The sequence below is a fragment of the Ptychodera flava genome, chromosome 22 (genome assembly GCF_041260155.1).
Source record: "Ptychodera flava strain L36383 chromosome 22, AS_Pfla_20210202, whole genome shotgun sequence".
NCBI lineage: Eukaryota > Metazoa > Hemichordata > Enteropneusta > Ptychoderidae > Ptychodera > Ptychodera flava.
Genome location: NC_091949.1, coordinates 20027956 through 20037908, shown reverse-complemented (window position 1 = coordinate 20037908; position 9953 = coordinate 20027956).

The following is a 9953-nucleotide window of genomic DNA, read 5'->3' as shown; positions in this document are numbered from 1 at the left end:
TGAAATCAGCATTCTGCTCCCCGTTGAGAGTGTAGCACGTTGGCGGAGAAATTTAATCGTTTTTGGTGTACTTCCCATGCTAATTTTCTAAAGTTTACAACACACAAAGCCATAGTTACCCACTTGAACTTTGAGTCAAGGTGAAAGCTGATATAAAACTGTATAACATGACGCTTTCTTATTTTAATATTTTTTCTGATGTTGTCTGTTCGGAGTTGATCTGAGAGCTTACGTCATGCCTGTCAAGTTAGGATGGCGTCAAGCTTGATAACATTCAGCATGAAATTAACAAGGGCGGGAAAATTGTTTCCCAGATCCTGATTTGACAGTGCCGATCAATGCAGGGCGGAAATTAAAAGGCCTATTGAACATGATACTTCGGAAGGCATTGACGAACAGATTAGGACATGAGACGTTCTGGATATTATTTTAGGAACCCAAGAGTGACGTGGATGGTTGCTTTGAACATTCTTGGTTTGAATACTGACACAAAAATTGCTGTTACCATCATGTCTCTCCCACATTCCAAATTGAAATTGAAATTTCAGATGTAAGGTACAATTTTGGTACTTCCGCAGAAGAAAGAATGATTGAGTTTCTTTAATCAAGTATTCAAAGTGACACGCCACTGTTCTGTGCTACATGATTAACCTTTCAAACTTTTTCTGCCATTTGGCGCCATTTAGTCATGGCATCTGGTCAAACGTGTGTGATCATTAATCGAACAAGTCTCGAAAACCTATGCATTTCACAAACTTGAATATGTGTTTAAGTTTTCTTACTTGAGTAGAGAATGATAAGCATGATGGGTAATAGAAAACACTCTGATCTTCGATAATTAAATCTATATTGTAATCGATATCTTCTGTGGAAATTTTTGTCTTCATGTACTCAATACTCAATCCTTGGTTAAAAAAACGCCAACCATATGCTGAAAAAGCCATTTGAAAAGACAGGTTCTTGCTGTGTGTGTTGTCATTGTCAGGGATTTGAATTTATTTGCAGGGAAAATTAACAGATTATTTGTATTTAGTGGAAGGAAGTTGAAATGGTCTCCAAATAATAGAAAATTTGAATCCGGTTACTTTGACGTACATTGACTTTTTCTGAAGTCCAGACTTTGCCCCGTGTTCGCACAGTTTTGAGGCAAATGTGTGTGGCGTTTCGGAAGCTGTCAGGCAATTTGTTGCCTTAAATTCATCGGGTTTTTTTACTGATTTACTTCCGAACAGCCAATCAGGTACGCAATAGCCCTAGTTTCAGACTCCATAAGTTGCTGTAAATAACGAAAATCTTCAGTCAGATATACCCTTCCGCCGGCTACACATTGCAAGGAGTTTTGCGCATGCGCGTGTTCACTTATTTTCAGTAGGCCTTGTGCGATTTATATATTTATTTATTTATTTATTTATTTATTCATTCTGACATCCAACAGGCATAGCCCAATAACTGGATGCAAACAGAGAAAAATTAAAACATGAAAAAGACAAATTACAACATGCAGAAACTAATTTTAAAAAAAAGGCACTAAACAAGTAACAACAGAGACTGACAAACATCAAAAACTCTCGGTAGTAAAATGACTATCAGCAAGAGATAATAAAACAGATGACACTTGTGTTTTAAAAGCACTAAGACTGGTAAACAAATCAATATCAAAACGATAGACACTATTTAAAAGTGACATTGCCCTAGACGAAAAACAATATTTAGACAGGTTAACGCGGTGATTTGGTATCCGGAAAAGGTCAGAAGACCTGAGACGCCTTGGGGCACAAAGAAAGTGAAGGAGCTATTAATATCTGGACAATCGGTAATGAAATTGACACACTTGTGAATAAAACAAAGATCTAAAACTTGACGACGAATAAAAAGAGGCGAAAGTTTAAAATAAGAACATAATGTAAAATAATTATCAACATTGTACTCCATACCCTCCTTAAAACAAAGAAATTTAATAAATTTCTTCTGAACTCGTTCAATTTTGTCAATGTACGACTTCTGGTGTGGAGACCACACTACTGAACAATACTCAAGGATACTCCTAACAAGTGCAATGTAAATACTTTTGATGGCAGTGGTATTAGTGAAGTCGCAGCAAGTCCGTTTAATAAAACCGACCAATTGATGTGCTCTTTTGATTGTGCAATTGATGTGGAGAAATAAACACCAAGATCCTTGATGACATCAACACGTGTGATTGATTGCTTATAAAGCTTATAATTGGAATGAACTGGAATACGCTTGTTGGAGAATGAAATAACAAAACATTTTTTAAGATTTAGTTTAACTTTCCATGCTTTGCACCAATTACCAACAAGAGAGATATCTGATTGCAATAGTCTGCAATCCGATTCAGTTTTGATGATCCGAGAAAATTTCGAATCATCGGCATACAGAAACATGGTCGAATGATGGATAGACATGGGCAGGTCATTGATATATAAAATAAATAAAAGCGGACCCAGTAGTGAGCCTTGAGGAAACACCAGAGGGAACACACATCTCCGCAGACTCGTGCCCACCGATGACAACCCTTTGTCTCCTACCCTCTAGGTACGAATAAAACCAAGAGAGTAGGTTTCCATGTATGCCGTAATAATTTAATTTGTGAACCAAAAGCTGATGATTAACTGAATCGAAAGCTTTTGAAAAATCGGTGTAAATGGTATCTACTTGAAGACCAGTGGAAACAGCCTCAGTAATAAACTTGTTGTATGACAGAAGATTAGTGGCTGTTGATCTGCGCGGAAGAAACCCATGCTGAGAATCGTGAATTGTACTTTTAACGTGATTGTAAATATACTTATGAACTAAACCCTCAAAAATCTTGCTAAAAAGTGGCAAAAGAGATATAGGTCTATAGTTTGTGACATCGTTTCTAGCACCAGACTTAAAAATCGGAACAACATTCGCGATTTTAAAGGCAGACGGAAAATAGCCAGCACTGAGAGACTTATTAAAAATAATGCAGATTTAAGGTACAATTTTGGTACTTCCGCAGAAGAAAGAATGATTGAGTTTCTTTAATCAAGTATTCAAAGTGACACGCCACTGTTAATTTCCCAATTAAGATGTCAATTTATTGGTTCCATGTTTGAAAAACCGCTTGTATATCCCGGGAAGAAATCTCAAACTTTCAGACAGTTAAAAATTGTGATTATTCATTTGAAGTCACGTAGTCAATTGTTGATGCGTTCTAATAGCACGCCATCCCGAAATCACGCTGATAGAATATTTGTAAGTAATTCTATTCCACAGCCTACCTTGTAAGCCTCTTAGATCTCTGAAAAATCTGTAAAGACTAGCGGACACCGATTTCATAAAGTGTCACAGTTGAAAATGAAAACTCGGATTTGCTAGTTGCAAAACCTTTAGTAGTGGTCTATTTTGAATATATATGCGTTATAGGGGTGTGGGATTTTTTGTTACCATTGCTCAACAGGCTAGACTTCCACCATAAAAGTAAAGACTTAGCAACTTTGTAACTTTCTGTAAGTAAAATGAAATGAAAGAATGAGTAATGAATAGATAAACGGACTAATTCACTGACTGGCTGACTTAAGTACTTGTAAACTCGCTTACTTACTTACTTACTTACTTACTTACTTACTTACTTACTTACTTACTTACTTACTTCCTTACTTACTTACTTACTTACTTACTTACTTACTTACTTACTTACTTACTTACTTACTTCCTTACTTACTTACTTACTTACTTACTTACTTACTTACTTACTTACTTACTTACTTACTTACTTACTAACTACGTACTTACTTACTTACTTACTTACTTACTTACTTACTTACTTACTTACTTACTTCTAACTTACTTACTTACTTACTAACTTACTTACTTACTTTCCTTACTTACTTACTTACTTACTTACTTACTTACTTACTTACTTACCTACTTACTTACTTACTTACTTACTTACTTACTTACTTACTTACTTACTTACTTACTTACTTACTTACTTACTTACTTACTTACTTACTTACTTACTTACTTACTTACTTACTTACTTACTTACTTACTTACTTACTTACTTACTTACTTACTTACTTACTTACTTACTTACTTACTTACTTACTTACTTACTTACTTACTTACTTACTTACTTACTTACTTACTTACTTACTTACTTACTTACTTACTTACTTACTTACTTACTTACTTACTTACTTACTTACTAACTTACTTACTTACTTACTTACTTACTTACTTACTTACTTACTTACTTACTTACCTACTTACTTACTTACTTACTTACTTACTTACTTACTTACTTACTTACTTACTTACTTACTTACTTACTTACTTACTTACTTACTTACTTACTTACTTACTTACTTACTTACTTACTTACTTACTTACTTACTTACTTACTTAGTAAACTTACTGAATAAACTGCTCCTTGCGATTCGTTTTAAAATAGAACCATCTTTCATCTTTCACCATCCGGATTTTTAACTGAATCATAGTGTTTGATATTCGCACCACAGGAGCGCATGAAAAGTGCCAATCAGATTATTTGAATTACGATCTGAAAAATAAATAATCCATCATAATAGGTATGAAATTAACCTTGAGGCTAGAGGACTTAACATTTCTAAATAACGACCTTTTAAATTCGATGCCTTTTCAAGACGTAATGTCATGATAGATTGGCGGGGTCGGACATTACCACCTCAATAATTTTCATGCACGTCGCGAGTAAAATGACGTCATTGCTAGTAGTCATGCACCTGAAGCTATGAACCTTGGTGGCGCTAATCAGGTACGTATACTGAAAGTAATCAAGCGAGCAGTATGGGGTAACACTTACTCAATCTACCGTCTAATGGGGCCATTAAGTCGGGGTTAGTATAGTCCAATATTTAATAAAGTGACTTTTTTCCGTGCACCGCTTCTACCTTATTTAATCAGAAATGTAATGCTTGTAATCATAAAGGAGCCGGCTCTCATTTTTTTGTAGGATTTAATGCTAAACTATCACCACAACAATTTTTTTTCAACGGTCTTGAAGGGGGGTACGAGAGAGTTCAGTGGGTTACCGGGTTTTTAACCGGGGTAAGGGCACCTGACGTCACTGTCTTCGAATTTCTGCATTTCAAAGAAGCAAACATTGTACGCAATGGGAAAACATTAATTATGATTTGTTTCTCTAAATTACTTTTAATGCCGTTTGAAAAAGAAATCTGAACAGATTGATTTGAAATCAGTTGGGACGCTGATAATCACCCCCATGGAGTGCATCTTGTGTATAAAATTTGCTGTTTGTACATCCCTTTCGATCGCACTTTTCGTGTTTTATTTTCTTTTTTGATAGACAGATAATCTAACAGACAGTGCGAACAGCTGTTTGACGAAATCGCCAATCTTTTAACGTCACTGTAATTGACTTTTTTACGCAGTGCTTTTTCATCCATTCCAAGTCGGTTTAGATCGGTGTAGACTTGAAAATACTAACACTAATGCCACTGACACGTCCTCGCCAGTCGAATTTTAACTTAGACCAGCCAGAATGACTCTGTTAGGCCAGCTGATCTTAGGATTTTCAATTCTTCACCGACTAGAGTGACCCGGTCGGCGTAATATCTGATATGAGTTAAACAAGGAAAAAAAACAACAAATATAAACACATGCGACATTCAAGCGTTATATAACGGCCGGTAATTCTTAATATTAATGAAACCAACAAGTTCAAGTTTTAATATTTTTTCTTTCTCTTTGCTTATTTTTTGTTCTTGAATCACCCACAATTTTCTTTCTCATGAAAAATGTGGCAACACAGATAGTATTGCAATTGTATCAGGCTTGTCACACTGTCCGATATATATCAAGGCGACCTGTCATTATTGACCATTGCATTTCTGTACACTCCCAAGATCCTAGCACGTCTAACTTGGGATCTTTCAATAGATTAATGTCTGTATGGGCATAGATAAATGAAGATTTAATCGGAAAACAAATATATGCCCACAGAATACACGTATGACAGGCGATAGCTGTGCAGTACGCGGTACTGAGTGCATTCCCTCGGGACGGGCAGCGAAGCAGAGAAACACTGTAATGTGGCGTAGCTAATATGCAATATCGAGTAAAGTCACGGTGCAGACATCTATTTCCAAGAATATCGAGTAAACTTGGGGCACCTATTTCCAAGAAATGCTCGGTATGTTTTTTCTGCTAAATCTGTCAGATGTTTTATCGCGCGGGTGGGGATGGGGTTGTTACAGGTAGCAAAACTAGTGACATATTTTGTGTGTTCAATACATGTAACACTTCACTTGCTTTATTCTCACCATCACATGAAATAATTGCTGTCGATGTTCCATAACAACCTAATTCTCCATTCAATAAATTTATTGCGTTGTTTGCTATTACGACTTGGATCAATGAAAATCACTGACAAAACAATCGATTCTTGGAGCGTAAATGGAGAGGATTTAAGTGTGAGACTGGATCGGTAATTAATTCGGAACAACCCTGACATATCAAGCGGACTAAAGGTTTGCTACCAACAGTGTGCCACAAACAAGAAAAACGACAAAATCTCAGAGAGCTCTCCAAAATCATGTAAGTTCAATTACATTTTTTAAACATTCTTAGGTCGTCATTCTAGTTACTGTACTAGATATGTGATCGGAAGGTCGTTAACCGTTAGATATTGGCGAATGTCATATCGATGTAACTATCTTCAGGTTTATAATTGAGAGATTGGGGCTGACAATAAAAGTCATGTGATTGACTGACTGGCTGGCTACTTACAGCATCTTTCTCTTCGATTACACGGGCGACGAGTGTCGCGCGTCTTCTGTCGTGGTCGCGACAATGCATTCGCGAGGGACTGACTGTTAGGTAAAAATGCGCCTCCAGGACAGATATTTTTACAACACTTTGCTAATTTGCTGCTTGTGGGTACTCATTTTGAAGCTTATGAACTCACTAAAGGTTTCACCGTCTTGTCTTTGTGAAAATCGAAAATTCATTTTTTCTTCATACAGGAAGCGTAGGGCTGGCGGCCACTTTGCTCGGTAAATATCGACCGATTTTCGGTAATTCGTTTCGTTATCAGGAAAATTTGCGTAGTGAAGCTGGAGTTTTACTCTTGATTTTTAAAATGCAAAGATTTGAAATTTCCTTGAATGCACAACCTTAAGAATACATTTCCAATTTCCGATGGGACTGTAAAAGTCCACAGGGGTATTCAAAGTGCTCAGACAATTTGAAACTGAACACGGCTGAACAGGCAGGCATATATATTTGACTGTGCTTCTGTAATAACTTATAGTTTTGTCTTTCAATATATTTAACCCACTGTGAAGCAGTCTTTTACGCAGTTTTCAAATCACAAGTACATGTATGTTACAATCGTCGTTATAAATGATAAACTGCATTTATTCCCTAAAAATAAGAAAAAATATCAGTGATATATATTTCTTAGTTAATCAATTGCGTAACTGTTATCATAGGTATAGACTCAACATCTGTAAGGGATTCATTACCATCGACTCCTGGGAGAGGTTGATTATCAACCACATTTTTTTATTCGTGTTCGAAAAATTTCCAATTCGTTGGGGTTTTGCAGTGCAGTCATATGTACCTTTGTGACGTGACCGAGATATGATGATTGTGTTGTCGATCACTTGATATACGTGGTAGGGCCGGCAAGGCCGGTATTCCGAAGGGTGTGAGGAAGACTTGAGACAGCGAGTACTGTACTACAAATCTGAAATGCTACTATTGCCGGTAGAGACTACACAAGAACACGAGAATGAGCTCAAAGACAAGCTGTAGTCTGGTTCCCTGACCCATTTCCCCGGTAGAGGGGTGGGGAAATATAGGGTCAGGTACCGGGTAGCCATCTTGAACAGAATTTTGTTCAAGATGGCGGAGGTTAGTCACCTGACAGAACATGCTACGACAAATATGGCTGCTACCATGAAAACGCCGGTCAAAATTCGACTGGATCAGAATTATGTTCGAACACTGGTACCCGAACCAAAAACATTGGCACACGAGACGGGAAGCATAAACTGAAAGGATTAATCCAGAAGTACGGGGAAATAGAGGTGATTGAAGGCTGGCTGTGATATTGCAGCAGTACTTGTGGCGTGTATCGAACGCGCTAAGGTCATTGAGGTCATCGCCGACTGTGGCGTGACCCCAATGACCCGAGCACGTTCGATACACGCCAAAAGTACTGCTGCGATATCACAGCTAATTGAAAGCAAACTTTGTTGGAACTGTGAACGACGATTGATTTCGATGGATAGAATGGTGTCCGAATTTCGTGAAAAATGCCAGGCATCATGTCGACGTTCGTGTGCTAAATCACAGTGGCTAAATCATGGAGGTAGAAAGTCTTTCTTTCTACCTCCACGGCTTTGTGGTACAAACAAGAAGTTGGTGTCAAGTGAGCCTGAAAGTGCGAAACCCAAGAAACATGAGAAAAGTTACAAGTGTTACTTTCATCCAATCACAGCTTGTTTTATTTTAACCCAATAGCGTCCATGTTTACATTAGCCGGTACCTGACCCTATATTTCCCCACGCCCTCTACCGGGGAAATGGGTCAGGGAACCAGACTAAGACAAGCTGCAGACTCTGTCGGTGCAAAGACTGTTAGATATGGCCTCATGAATAATAATGGCAGCTCATGAATAATAATGACATAGCATTATATCACATTAACCTTTTATACAAGAATTCTTCTTTTTTATCCGTCCATAGTCGAGTGAATACTTATTTGGAAAAGCGCAAAGCCGTTAAAAGTGTTTTAGCAATTTATTTCATTATCACTCATTCCGAATTCTGATCACGCCCTCCCAAGACATGGTTGTCGAGTCCTTACGTCACTGTTACGTTTTAATATGTTTAAAATTTCAATGTTCTGTATAAAAGCTTTAGGAGTTAGCAACGCCAAAATTGATATTAGCCAAATTCAAATATATAAGACATTTTTACATTAAAAGCGTAGCATATCGAGGTAGGATAATACTATCGCTATACTCTTTACAAACCGTTCTATGAAAGTAAATAAAGACAGACTATTTGGGTACGGCTTCGGCTTTTTATTATGGACTTGTAAAATGGAGCAATGTAATAACAGCCAATGAACTATACAAGTCAGGGAGGAAACTGGAGTAAAGAAGGCGTACTCAAAACAACATTTAATCTTATTACAGGTTTTTTTTACCCGCTTTTGAATGACATTAATTCGATATAATAACTGTCAAACATATCGAATACACATTTCATATCACCGTACCAGAAACCGAACAATGCGACTTTCTCTCCTACTTTGGGTCATTGACTGATAGGCGTCGCGTGACTCAACGTGGAATTGGCAGGTTATGATTCAATAACAAGCGGGGTTTTTTTTTACACCTGTCGGCGAAATAACACTGAGGACACCCAGAAAAAAGCTCGGTGGATGTGACCGTCTTACTTTCGCCGCTACGTACGATCCCAGCAGACATGCCGCGGACATCAACAGTAGATGTGCCGGGAGTCACTTAAAGTCATGTACGTCCCATGCATCCCTCAACAGTGCTACATTAAAGGGAGGCAGTGGTCGGAACTCTGCTCAAAGGTTGCCAGTGACCCCTACCACCAATGTAAACACTGTATCTAGGGTACGTTGGCGATTGATGAAAGTTAAGACATGTTTGTTAACAATAAATATCGTAAAATTTAAATGTTGCTGCTATGTTGACATGATGCATCTAGATATCATGCATGAAATACATTGTTTGTAAACAAGAAAGTCGCACACGCGCAGTTCCAACCAATAGCTCCCTTTTAAACAGAAAACGTTTTCTGGCAGTTGCGTGCCAAACGTTAAAGAAAAAAATAATGAAATTTTGGATAGCATTCCCTGAATTGACCCAGTTTCCTTTTATGCTTCGCCATACAAGGGACACGGATATAACTAATTTTATT